This window comes from Lissotriton vulgaris, chromosome 5, assembly GCF_964263255.1.
Source record: "Lissotriton vulgaris chromosome 5, aLisVul1.2, whole genome shotgun sequence".
In the NCBI taxonomy this organism is placed as follows: Eukaryota; Metazoa; Chordata; class Amphibia; order Caudata; family Salamandridae; genus Lissotriton; species Lissotriton vulgaris.
The window spans coordinates 1,700,893,848-1,700,907,702 of record NC_141693.1 but is presented as its reverse complement, the minus strand read 5'-3'; the positions used below and the strand labels follow the sequence as shown (position 1 = coordinate 1,700,907,702).

Genomic DNA, 13,855 nt, shown 5'->3' with positions numbered 1-13,855 from the left:
CGCCGCAATCGATTCTCTAAATCAGCAAGCTTGTCATGTACATCTAAACTCATGTGCCTTTATATCTACAATTTCTTCCTTTTGAATTGTCATTTGTCTTCTAATGAGGAAATACGACCCTCAGCTTCCGCCATTCTATCAGTAAAGTCATTGCAAGTTTTGTCTAGGCGTCGAACAGTATTTTGTAATTTCCGGCAAGCTGTATGGGTTTTTAGATGCTCTGCTCGGGCCTCCAACGTATGTTCTGATATAGATCTGTAGATTTCCTCGAGCGATACTGGACTAGAAATCTCCACTTACTTGATCAGATAAGTTCAATCTCTCCAGCTGTGGTTACCCACCTGAAAGGTCCAATCGGATATTTCTGTGGCAGGCACCGCATTTCAACATCTTTCTTCCGAACTGTATCTACTACATCCGATATAGCGCCAGAGATGTTTTCAATTGGATTACAGACCTTCATAATAGGAGTGATATCCCCGGATACTTCTTCATGAAGTGAGAATTCTTCCTCCAAATCGCCATCTGAGTCAGTCTCATCTGAATGTTCAGAGACAGTAAAACTCACTGTCTTCACTGCTCACTGGGTCTGTTAAATCTTCAGAGTTAGCCACATTGGTCGCATTATATTCATCCCCAGCACCAACTGCCTTATCTCCCACCACAGCCTGCGGTGCTTGAGAGGCGTGTATTTGAACTGACAAGCCAGCAGGTACTCTGGCCACAATACTGTCTTCATCATGGGCACCCATGTCAATAGAATACATCCATAGATCTATCCTCAGAAGTCACAGCTTTTTTCCCCAGCGACGGGTTGAAACATTTGCGTAATCTTAGGGGTGCCCTGCCCATTGGTTCCAGAGTCTTTGCTGCCTGAGTCTTGAGATAGTTTAGCAGCAAGGCCAGCTCGCATTCTCACCAGGCGTTCCCCAGTAGCTCTTGTTTTCCCACCACACGCAGTTTTAGGTGCCAAAGCCGCCCATCGCTGCAAAATTATAGAGCTGTAGAAGCCACAATTGATATAATTTATATTCATGTTAGTCGTTAAATTCACACAAGTTCACAGCCCTGCTCAGCTCAGGTGGGGCACAAGAAAGTGAGTGCAAAAAAAAAATAAAAAAAAAAATATTGCTAACCTGTCTCTCTGATGCTTTTAACTAGACACCGCTGGTCAAATCAGTTCCATTTCAGTTCTAGGAAAAAGTCTTTATTTTATATTTTTTGCCTACAGGGGGCTCCTACATATTAATTTAAGGAAACTAATATTTCTCTAGGTCTTACTGTGTTCTCCGGAGAAAAGTTCCAAGCAGCTCCACTGACCTCCAAGTAGCAAAGCAAAGCACGGCGCGGGACACCCAGAAGCTTCTTCTCTTCCCCAGTCTTTTCCTGCAGTCCGTGTAACTATATTACACCCAGTGCAAAGAACACTTCCAGATGCCATCAACGCTGAAATTATGTCTGCAGGCAAGTCGATCAGTTCATAGCAGCCATTACAGATCCAGCGTACAGTGTTCAAAGCTCCCCGCACAGCAGCTACACTCTGAAGCGCCCCGCCGCACAATTTTTCCAGCGATCTTGCCGTTGCTCCCTCCGCACTTAGTCATGGCAACTCCCGGCAGCTCTCAAGACACCCAAAACGAGCACTGGCAGCGGAAAAAAGTTCCAGAGATGACAAACGGAAACCGAAACAGCGCGAATCCCGCTGGTGGTCTCTGCATCCACAAACGCCGGACAGCCGAGAAGAGCCTCTCACACAAACGTCTGCGCTGCAGACGCCATCTTTCCCCAAAGTACTTTTTAAAAAAAATATTTGAACAGGTGCTGCAGATCACATCTGGGCAAAATAGAAGAAGCATCCAGAGGGCCACGCATTAAGTGTTGGCCCCTGGCCTCATACTAACTTCTAACAAGCCTGGGTGTAGGGATTCTTTAAATTAGTGTGTAAAAAAACAGGACAGCAGAGGGGATAAGCAGTGAGGTTAGCAGGATTTCATACAACGATGCAAATGTTCAGTGAGTCACAAGTGGAGGTAGGAAACGGCATCCTACCCAACAGTGGCCCTGAAAATGCAATACTCTAGTTGGGTGGTCCAATGGTGGTTTAGCCACAGGGGTGTTCAAGGGCGCAGCCCTATCAGCCGAGCAGGGAAGGAAATGGAGGAGATAGCAGATAGTTCTTCAGCACTATGTACCACTGCAGTGTCTGCCAGGGTAGGTATGAGAAGCTTTTTCATCCAATGCTCTGACAGCAGTTGAGCAAGTTCCAATACCCCCGCCTCCTTCATCGGATGACTGTCCCTCTCTGCCCAATGGCCTCCCCTCTTCTCTGCTTCTGTTTGCTACTTGTGACCTCAAACAAACCATCTGCAAGAGATAGAGGACTCCCGAACCCTAGGAAAGGATTGCAGCATCTGGTGTGGTCAGGGCTTACAGTCTGCTCTTCATCCCGTGCACCGCCACCCACACCCCACATTATGTACAACAGGGAAGTACAGTGATTGGTGCTGCTGTACGGTTTTTAGGTATGTGATCCTATCTGGGGGAAATAGGGAGCTGGCAGGGGCCCTGAAATAAAACAAACTATGGCTCTTTGATATTAAGGTGGTGTACTCTGGACGTAATGGGGAATATGGCGTATTGCACTGTTCCTGACAAGATGGTGGTTCATTTGGAAAATGATGGCGATACATGTGCATATAATGCAGAAAGTGCCTATAATGGGCATTAGTTCTCGCAAGTACTTGATGCAAAATGATAGGCTAATATTTATGGACTAACCTCATCTATTTACAAAAAATGCAAGCTGCCGTTTGGCAATAAACAATGTACTTGACAAGCTAATAATTTGAGGAACTGAGCGTATTTACCAAAAAAGGCATGCTAGTGTATATATTTCCTGAAAATGACAAACTGGTGTTTGTGGGAAAAAAAGTTTGAGACAAAATAAAAAGCTGAAATTGAAACCAAAATGCAAGCTGAAGATCACTATTTCATAGTGTCACAATATACAACTGAGAATCTACCTGAAAGGGAGCGGGTGGATATATAACAGTAAGTGTTAGGTAGAAGTCGCAAAAGATTCTCTACGTTTTAAGAAACGATGGTAGGTCATCTCGAATTGCATTCCCAGATTATTTAAACTGCCTGGCAAAAAATAGAGTTAAAAAAATACATAATATTGCCTGAGTATTAACCTCTCGAGATCCATGCAGAGGATCAAGCTAGTTTTGCATACAGTGAGTGTGGCCTTCAAACTGCCTGTAAAATTGACGTCTTTTTAGCGAGTTTAACTGAAGATTGTATTACACAATGTAGACCAATTTCAAACAACATTCCTAGTCGAAGAATCCCACGAAACCTCCCATGAGAAACTTAGTCCTGCTCACTTTATTCTCGGTTATTCAGGGTGTCTATGTACAGCCACCACTTTTACAATTCACCATCTGCAAATGGATAACCATGTTGGGCATAGAGTTATGGACAGAGCATCATCTTACGAACGGGGAACCATCAAGAAAAGAAAACAACGACCACCTGGAATCCTAAAATGCAAGCTGCACACTAGAATGTGCCTGAAAACTGTTAATACAACCTCCGCTATGGTCACATGTGCACTCGATTTGAAGAGGCCCGTGTGTCAGATCAATATCGTCCTCAGCACAACTCTACTGAAATAGTGACAGCAAGCTGTAAATCAGAACAACAAGAGGCTCAAGTAAGTTCAAGCCATCATAGAAGGCAAAATATTATAATCCAACCTGAATATTTGGGCTGGGGCTCCCACTGGACTGAGGACTCCCGATTATTAGGAGCAGGTGCTCACAATGGACCAAGTTCCCCTGACTATTAGAGTTGGCACTCCCACTGAACTAAGGTCATCTGACCTCCTACTCAAACAGAACCTTCATAGGGTCCAGCTCAGACATGACCAGTCCAGGGTGCTGCCTGCTTGGGCCCCGAAAGCACCCAGGTCCAGAAAACCTGTCTCTCCACCTCCAAACCTTAAGTCACTCACCACTACAGTTGATACCCGTTACTGGCTCTAGGGGACAATCATGCCAGGGAACACAAGCCCTCTGACACACACACACAGGCTAAGACCAGCTGCTGCTTTGCTCTGTGGAATTAATCACTATTGGGAACAGCATACATGCTGAGCTCGAGGATTTTCACAGCCAACTTACCGGACTCTAGAGTATTATCACTCCTGCGTACAGTACCATATTGGGATTTAAGGGATTACAGCTCCTGTCGGCACACACCTTCAATACAGATCACCAGTAAATCAACTAGGCAGATTCTAGGCCCAGAAACAAGTCCCCTCCAAATCCACAGGAAGAAGACAGTAACCCCTGAGACATTATTTCACTATTCCGATGCCAGCAGCACTCAGATGAACTCACTCCAGGCTCTGCACGATCTGAAGTCTCGCATCTATATCTGATAACCACCTCACCTGAACCTGAAGCCCTCATACCAAAACCCTGGCTGCCAATCAAGCTACATCCACATCAAATCCAATCACCCACAACTAAATCTCTCAACTTACCCAATAAAAACCCAGTGACTGTAAGAGCTCAGTCCAAACTGTAGTCAGCCACAATGTAGCTTAAAAGGAGAAAAATGTAGATTAAGGGTAGGCGCAAGCTCATGCTAGCTAGATTTCTAGATCACCCCACCCCCTCAGCGCCCCACATTCAACCCACTATGATGCTCTACAGCTGAAGCACTGATTTTGCACAAACAGCCTCCACAGCTCTATTCACCTCTCTACCGCAACACGAGCTCCACCCCCAATACTAGCTCACCTAAAGAACCCCCTATGACCCTTCAACCATGTCCCCCATAAACCCACCACCTTCTAGCAGCAGGCTCCACCTCTGGGATACATCATCACAACAACAGGACAGAAAGCCAACAGGGAAAGCTTGTTGCTGTTCAATGCAAGGTTAATGTACAAGAAAGAACTCTTAATATATTTGACCTACTGTCAAAAGCAATACTGGGCCAGACTTTTGTCACAGAAAAGTGACTTCGTAAGGATTGTGCACCCACATGCCATGAGATCATTCCACCGGAATGCAGCATCATTAACAAACTTTATCTGCAAGATTGCAGGAGGCCTAAGAATCATCCATAAAAAAAGTCTAATATCACATCAAAAAGGTCAACCTGAGCGATTGCAAATCCTTGCTGGTAAAAGGTCATCCCACTCGGACTTTCACCTGTTCCTTCCTCTTGATCGATAGACCATCTGCAGCACTTGAAGAACAGACAAAAAGTTCTAAAAAGGGGCTTTTAGCCCACCTATTACTTACCGTTCGTTAGCATCATTATCACTCCTCTATGGTGCCTTCCAATTCACAGGCATCACTTCCTTTTCTTTCAGTGAAGCATGGACCAAGCACAGACTCATTGATCTTAAGAGTCGGTCCGCTACTGATGCTGCGATCGAGGTACTATTTTTCATTCGTTTCTTTACAGGCATTTTTATATAGTGCAAACATGACCCTAAAGTATTGGAGCGCTTTACATGAGCACCAGTTACATTACACAAGTTCATATTTTTTTTTTTTACATGGGAGATCCCTTGTAGGCTTCATATTTTTTTTTTTTACATGGGAGATCCCTTGTAGGCTTCTCTTCTCCACGCTGTGTCTCACCCTGAAGCACCGTGCGCTTCTCTGCACCTCAGTGCTACACGTCCGTGTTTGCTGTTTTTTTTACCCCCCCCACAACCACCTACCTCCCTGAGCCCATACTGCTCGCTACCCTGTGTGCTTTTCTGCACCCATACGCATTCCTGGCTCATCTGTGTGCTTCTCCTTGCTGGCAGCATTGCTTTAATCCCTTACCTGATCCTCCTGCTTTCCAGTAAAAGCATGGTCATAAAAACCCAACAAAGATTTCTGGAAACGTACCCTCACTTCGAGGTTTCTTTGCACTATGCAGCAGATGTTGCTTTTCACTGAAGTAATGATACTAATTTTATCGACTCCAGGAGGGGCCTGGCCAAGCACGCCATTTCCAGCATTTTGCTGTGGGGCACTAAAGGTGGTCTGCCCTACTTCTGTAGTGGCCATGGCTGGACTGGGAACCAAAACCGGCCCACGCAAAGAGCTGAGCCAGCCCTGGGTGGGGTTATAAAGCTTTGTGATGCTTTTTTTGTTAGGGGCAGTTACCATCCCCAGTAACAAAAACACCCCCCAGAGATTTAACACCAGCCCCCACCCTGGCGGCCCACTGAGGAAAATCAGAGGGCCCACTACAGCCAGTCGGCCCTGGTAGTGGCTTCCCTGGGTCAGAAACAGTTGTTACAGATCGTGGCCATCTTTGTCGTAAATACTCCTAGATAATTTCCTCGAGCTAATGCAATAAAAGCATAATACAATTGCCCTGTGCTTTGAGAGGGGCGTTGTGGAACATTCTTGGATTTCCTATCAAGGAATGCATCAAATTCTTGGTGGAGCGGTTTAGTATGTGAACCTGGAGTCCCCGAGAGCAGTCATGGTTTGGTTTCTTTCATGACCCCCCTGCCTTGGGATCTGCGCCACTCTTGCATGCTCCCTCCAGTGTCTGGACCATTGGATAATAGTAAGTAAGTAAAATTTGCTTCATTCGATTTGTTTAAAACCATAAAAGCATACAATTTAAAAATACAATCATAGTTTAACAAACATACATTTTAAAAAGCAACAAATTCTCAGTAGGTTAAACAGAATTAGCTAACCCTGTGATTATAATTGATCTAAATAGATTACAAGGAATGCACCAGCCTAATATTGACAGTTCTTATGTAACGTGAAAGGGTGAAATTGAGGAAAGTTGCTATACTTAAAACTGCTTTGCGGTCGATTAAAGGGAGGGATACTAAGATCATTTGGTGAGCAAAATCTGTAACCCAGCTTACTGTTGTTATCGACGGTTTGTTTCCGGAAGGGGGTATATGATTCACTTGGGTAAAAATCGCTTAAAAAAAAAAATCGGCTTCAAATTGCTTTGCTTGATTCAGCGCATTGTTGTGTGTGATATCCCCCGGCGCCCTGCTCTGCCCTCCCCTCCATTTTGACCCTGTTGTTGTGTTCCCTTGAGCCCGCCACGCCTCCCAGCTGAGCCGCCCTCGCCCCTCCCCCTCCACTATCCATATATGACAGTAGTTCATGCGCGCAGCGTTCACGCGCAGCGACCGCGCCCAATCCGCGCCGAAGGTGCGCCAAAGGTAAGCCCGTCTACGCCCGTCCGCGCCTGGACCGCGCCCAGTGCCAGACCCCCTGCCCCTCGCGCTGCCCAGCCCTCCCGCATCACCTACAATGCCGCCACCCTCCTAGCCCTCAACCCCGGTCGCGCCCCCAACTGCGCCCAAGCAGCTCCTGGACACACCCATGGACCTTTCTCCTGCTACTCCTGCAAATTCAGCGGCACCGACAACATCTCCGCTACGACCACACCACAGATTCCCGACCCCAACCACCTACAATGCATCCTTCTCAACACCCGCTCGGTCCACAGACACGCCATTGACCTATGGAATCTACTAGACACCATCTCTCCAGACGTCGCCTTCCTAACAGAAACTTGGATGAACGCCTCCTCCGCCCCTGACATCACCATTGCCATCCCTGAAGATTATAAGATCACTCGCAAAGACCGTACCGGCCACACAGGAGGAGGAATCGCTATCGTCCATAAGAAATCAATCCGCATCTCAACCAGCTCTGACGCCAACCTCGCCAACTCCGAACACCTTCACTTCCAAATCCACATCGACCCCAAGACCACACTCAGAGGCACTCTCCTCTACAGACCACCAGGACCCCGCGCTAAATTCAGTGAAGACATCACGGACTTCATCACTCCACACGCACTCCCCTCCAAAGATTACATCCTTCTGGGAGACCTCAACTTTCACCTTGAAAAGGACAACGACCGCAACACCACCACCCTCTTGGACAACCTCGGACTTAAACAACTGGTCACTTCCCCCACCCACATAGCAGGTCATACTCTCGACCCTATCTTCACCTCCAGCAACCACGTCTCCTTCAGCCACACCTCGGCTCTCCTTTGGACCGACCACAGCTGCGTCCACTTCACCTACAACAAGCCAAAACCCAACAACCACCCCCAACCAACTCTGCAAAGAAACTGGAACAAAATCACCATCGACCAGATCTCCTCATCGCTCCTTCTAAACACCCCAACCCACTCCTCGGACCCAAACCTAGCTGCCGCCAACTTCACCCTATGGTTATCCAACACCGCCGACACCTTAGCACCACTAAAAAAACGTCAAAGCAAACCCGGCAACAAGGCCTCATGGTTCAACGATGATCTTAAGAAGTCCAAGAAACTCTGCCGCTCCCTTGAAAAGGCCTGGAAAAAAGACCCAACCACCAGCACCAAGGACGCCTTCAAAAACGCCACCCGCACTCACCACCAACTAATCAGAAAGGCCAAGAAAACAGCATTCAAGGATCGACTTGACAACAACGCCCACAACAGCAAGGAACTTTTCAACATCGTCAAGGAATTTTCCAATCCCTCGGCCAACTCCAACGACATCACCCCCTCTCAAGCCCTCTGCGACTCCCTAGCCTCATTCTTCCACAACAAGATTGCTGACATCCACAACAGCTTCGACAACCAAACCGGAAACCAACCATCCCAACCATGTGCTGAACACTCCCCCCCCCGCGAACACCCTTAACGACTGGAAGCCAATCTCCACTGAGGACACCATCCGCCTGATGAACTCCATCCACTCAGGATCCCCCACAGACCCATGTCCTCACCACATCTTCAACAAAGCAGACTCCGTCATAGCACCGCACCTCCGGGACGTCATCAACTGCTCCTTCAATTCCGCCACCTTCCCGGAAGACTGGAAACACGCTGAACTCACCGCCCTTCTGAAAAAACCCACAGCGGACCCCACCGAACTCAAAAATTACCGCCCCATTTCGCTCCTTCCATTCCCGGCCAAAGTAATCGAGAAAGCTGTCAACAACCAGCTCGCCGCTTTCCTCAAAGCCAACAAATCCCTCGACTCCTCACAATCTGGCTTCCGAGCAAAACACAGCACTGAGACCGCCCTCATCGCAGCAACTGACGACATTCGAACTCTAATGGACAATGGAGACACAGTCGCCCTCATCCTCCTCGACCTCTCTGCAGCATTCGACACAGTCTGCCACAGCACCCTTTTACAACGCCTCAGTAACATCGGAATACAAGGAAAAGCACTTGAATGGATCACCTCGTTCCTCACCGGAAGAACCCAGAGAGTCCGCCTTCCACCATTCAAGTCCGAGGCCTCTGAAGTCATCTGTGGCGTACCACAAGGATCTTCACTCAGCCCCACCCTCTTCAACATATACATGAGCCCCCTCGCGACCATCGCCCGCCAACACAACCTCAACATAATCTCTTACGCGGATGACACTCAACTAATCCTTTCTCTCACCAAGGACCCCAGCACCGCCAAAACTAACCTACACGAAGGAATGAAAAAAGTTGCTGAATGGATGAAACACAGCCGTCTGAAACTGAACTCAGATAAAACAGAAGTCCTCATCCTAGGTACATCCCCCTCTGCTTGGGACGACTCTTGGTGGCCGGAAGCCCTTGGAATAGCACCCATCCCGACATACCACGCACGGAACCTAGGCGTCATCCTTGATTCCTCACTTTCGATGAACAGACAAGTCAGCGCCGTATCCTCATCCTGCTTCAACATTCTTCGCATGCTCAAAAAAACATTTCGCTGGATCCCCACCGAAACCAGGAAAACGGTCACCCATGCTTTGGTCACGAGCCGACTGGACTACGGAAACACCCTATACGCAGGTACTACCGCTAAACTCCAGAAGAAACTCCAACGAATCCAAAACGCCTCAGCCAGGATCATATTAGACATCCCGCGCAACGAACACATCTCTGGTCACCTGAAAGACCTCCACTGGCTACCCGTCAACAAGAGAATCACTTTCCGACTTCTGACCCACGCACACAAGGCACTCTACGACATCGGACCAGAATGCCTCAACTCACGACTGTCCTTCTACACCCCCTCCCGCCAACTACGTTCTTCCAGCCAAGCCCTCGCCACCGTACCTCGCATCAACAAGACCACCATGGGAGGCAGATCCTTCTCATACCTGGCTGCTAAAACATGGAACTCACTCCCCACTTACCTTCGCCTTACCCAGAACCACCTAGCATTCAGAAAGCAACTTAAAACGTGGATATTTGACAAGTAATCCTCCTCCCCTTCCTAAGCGCCTTGAGACCCTCTGGGTATGTAGTGCGCTATATAAATTCTTTGACTTGACTTGACTTGTGTAGGTCCCAAGTTGTTATAGGACCATCACCTTCTTGGGGCTGCCATGACTGGAGATAGGGAACAACTTGTCTGCTCCTAAATCTAATTAGAACCAGGTCGCCACAGATATCTTTTCGAAGGGGACCCAACCAACCCACTCTCCCCACGCCGACTATCCTGCCATCAAGGTTATGGGGTAAGGGTCTATTTTTCGATAGCCAAAACTTAACTTTGTTTAGCAGGTCGGTGGTTCTCTCAGGTTTTCCATGTTTCAGTGGAGGAACCCCGGAGAGGATGGACACAAATGGAGCGGCCTCTGGGGAAATATTAATACGAGGAGTCTTAATACATTTTAATCTGGGCTCGACATTGCGATCTATGGCAGGTATGGGTGGTGCCTTAGGGACAAGTGGGAACACAGTAGTAGGGAATGTTACTTGTGTTGGAGGAACTGTGCTTTGCTTAGTTTGTTTGGGCGAATTGAGAAGACCAGCCTGAGGCGAACACTTAGATGTTACAGTGTGGGAAGATTGTGCTAGATTGAGTTTAACAATTTCCTCAATCCCCGTCAGTCTATCCTCCAGGGTGTTAATTTTTTCGATCAGGGGATGGATAATAGTTTTAAGCAGTCGTTCGATCATGGCCAGTAAAGCCAATTGGGACGAGGATGCTGAATCATCTAGTTTATTGCCCACCTCTGGAGTTAACGGAGCAGTGATAACAGGCGGGTTTATACCTGGGGACACATTTAGCAATTTTGATGTTTTTGTTTGGGCCCACTTTCTCCTACCCAGTCATGTTTCCTTTTAACAGATGTGACCTTAACGGGAGTTATACTTTGGGCATTTGCTTTTATGGGTGTAGGTGGAGGCCCCTGTATACTAACACTGCGGGCTAGCGGGCTAGTGTTTGTTACCGGATGGGGTGATGTAACAAAGGTGTACCTGATATTGCACATACTATTTAATTTGTCTAGCCAGGGGGGATTAGGCGCTGTATTAGTTGTTTTGGAAGGGGGTTCCATGCTAGTAGGGGTAAATTTAAGCTAAGCTGTAAAAATAAATAAATAAAAAATAAATAATTGTCAATAGCGTGCCCGTCTTATATCTTAAGGCATAGGTGCAACCAAGGGGATATATTATGTAACTACTCCCTTAGGGGTCTAGATAACTGTTTCTAGCCAGATGTAATAGTCAGTGGGATAGTCAATCAGAGGCTTTACCTCCTCCTTGAAGGACAAGCGGGGTGGCCCGTCCCGACCTCCTCTGGCCTCTGAGGGCCACAGAGGGCCCGCCCTTTGCCCGGGCTTAGCTCCGCGCGCTTCCGCGCAGCTAGTAGCTGTCGCACTTATGGTATCGTCTAAAGGCGGGCAGTGGGCGGGGCTGACAGGGTGCGCGCAGACCAGCTGTCAAAGGTCAGGCAGGGACTCCTGGGAGAGCGAGTCCCTGCGGCGCTACACACCTGTGCTGGATGACAAGCCTCTCCGCCCACACGCTGAGCAGGTCCCACGGCAGTGGCTCCAGGCACCAACCCTGTCCTCGCAGCGGCACCCGCGAAGCGGGTGCGGCAAGTTGTGGCGGAATTCTGGCAAACAAATACGTCCCACGAAGGTCTCCTCCCAAGGGCTCCCACTTGTTGTAGGGTAAGAAGCCGATTTTAAGCAGTGTGCCGGGCAGTGGGCGGGGCTGACAGGGTGCGCGCAGACCAGCTGTCAAAGGTCAGGCAGGGACTCCTGGGAGAGCGAGTCCCTGCGGCGCTACACACCTGTGCTGGATGACAAGCCTCTCCGCCCACACGCTCAGCAGGTCCCACGGCAGTGGCTCCAGGCACCAACCCTGTCCTCGCAGCGGCACCCGCGAAGCGGGTGCGGCAAGTTGTGGCGGAATTCTGGCAAACAAATACGTCCCACGAAGGTCTCCTCCCAAGGGCTCCCACTTGTTGTAGGGTAAGAAGCCGATTTTAAGCAGTGTGCCGGGCAGTGGGCGGGGCTGACAGGGTGGATAATAAAGGGGAGGGGATGAGGTGAAAAGGCAGGCAGGGCCCCTCCAGAGGCTCCAATTTGTACTATAAAGGAGAAGTTTGGGGTTTGTCTGCACTGATGATTATGGATGGGGGGGGGGGGGATGTGAGAGTGCGGAAGGAATGCGTTGTATGGTGTGCTGGGAACACTAAGCGATGGGGCAGCCTGAGAGAGAAGAAGTTAGATCAGAGGAAAAGGCCTTTGTTAAAAAGCATTGGCAAGCCAATACGTCTGGCCAATGCAAGAGCGATTGGCTTGGTCAGTGTTTTATTTAGCCAATTTTTACAGTAGTAACACTACAGTGGAGCATGGCTGATAGTAAAGGAAAACAAGCATTGGCAACGCCAATATCACCATCTATGGAAGGGCTATTGGCTTTGCCAATACGTTTTAGTCATGCTGTATACCAGCATGGCTAAAAGTTAGTGGGGTAAAGGAGAGTGGTGTGGAGTTAAGTGATGTGGCGTAAAAGTGGCATGGAGTGTTGTGGAGTGGGGTAGAGTGGCACAGAATGTCAAGGAGTGGTGTAGAACAGTGTGAAGTGGCGTAGAGGGTGTGGCTCAGAGTGGAGTAGAGTGTTGTAGAGCAGAGTAGAGTTTGTGGAGTAAAGTGCCGTAGAGCAAAGTAGGTTGGCATAGAATGGAGTAGTGTAGGAGAGTACGGTTTTATATAGCGTGAACGCCACCCAAAGGTATAGTAGTGTCAGTTCCATTACACAACTGCACATTCATCATTCTTCAGTCATCATGGATTAAGTGATTTGCCCAGAATCACAGACGTTGAGCTCATGCAGAATTTCGAACCTGGTTTCCCAGTTTCAATGTCTGCAGCTCTGGCCTTAATGCTACATCCTCTCCCCAGGCATATAAAGAGCAAAAGTGACATTGTGTAATGTAACTGACTCATAAAGCACGCCAGTACCTTCAGCTTCAGGTCAAGTTCGCACTCTAAAAAAGTTCATACTCTGCTGAGTGAACATCACAAGGCTCTGTTTTGCCACCTAGCTATAATCCACAAAAGGTATAATTCCTTGGTCTCCCATCACCCTGACAGTGGAACAGCAGCCATTTGATGGCAAAGTACACTGTGCTTTGTGGGTTGGTTCACTATCTATAGCACTGGACACTATCTACAACCACCTCCCCACAGTTGCCTAGCTTGGGTGCTATCTCAGGGTGCTATCGAACAAGTTACTTACCTTCAGTAACACATTATCTGGTAGAGACAATATCTAGCGGCAGATTCCCTACCTTTGATTTTCCCAGGCATCAGACTCGATCCGGAAACTTACCCGCTAGTCAGTTCACTTCGTGGCTCTGTGCTTCTGATGTGGAGAAAATGAAAAGCAACTGATGCCTCGTGCCTGGTGGCACCTACATAGGTGACTGTGACATCACAACAACGACATCACGCAAAGCCAAAAGGAGCCATCCGATGGCGCGCAGGGGTACTGCTCATGCAAAAAGTTTCAAGATATAGTCTGACGCCTGAGAAATTCAAAGATAAGGAATCTG

General features: G+C 48.2%; 1 protein-coding gene across 13 annotated transcripts in view; it reads right to left on the bottom strand.

The window, feature by feature from the left end:
• The window catches only part of LOC147716990 (myosin light chain kinase, smooth muscle-like), an 828,743-nt gene that overhangs the window by 20,864 nt on the left and 794,024 nt on the right, over positions 1-13,855 (bottom strand). The gene's annotated exons all lie outside the window — the stretch shown is intronic.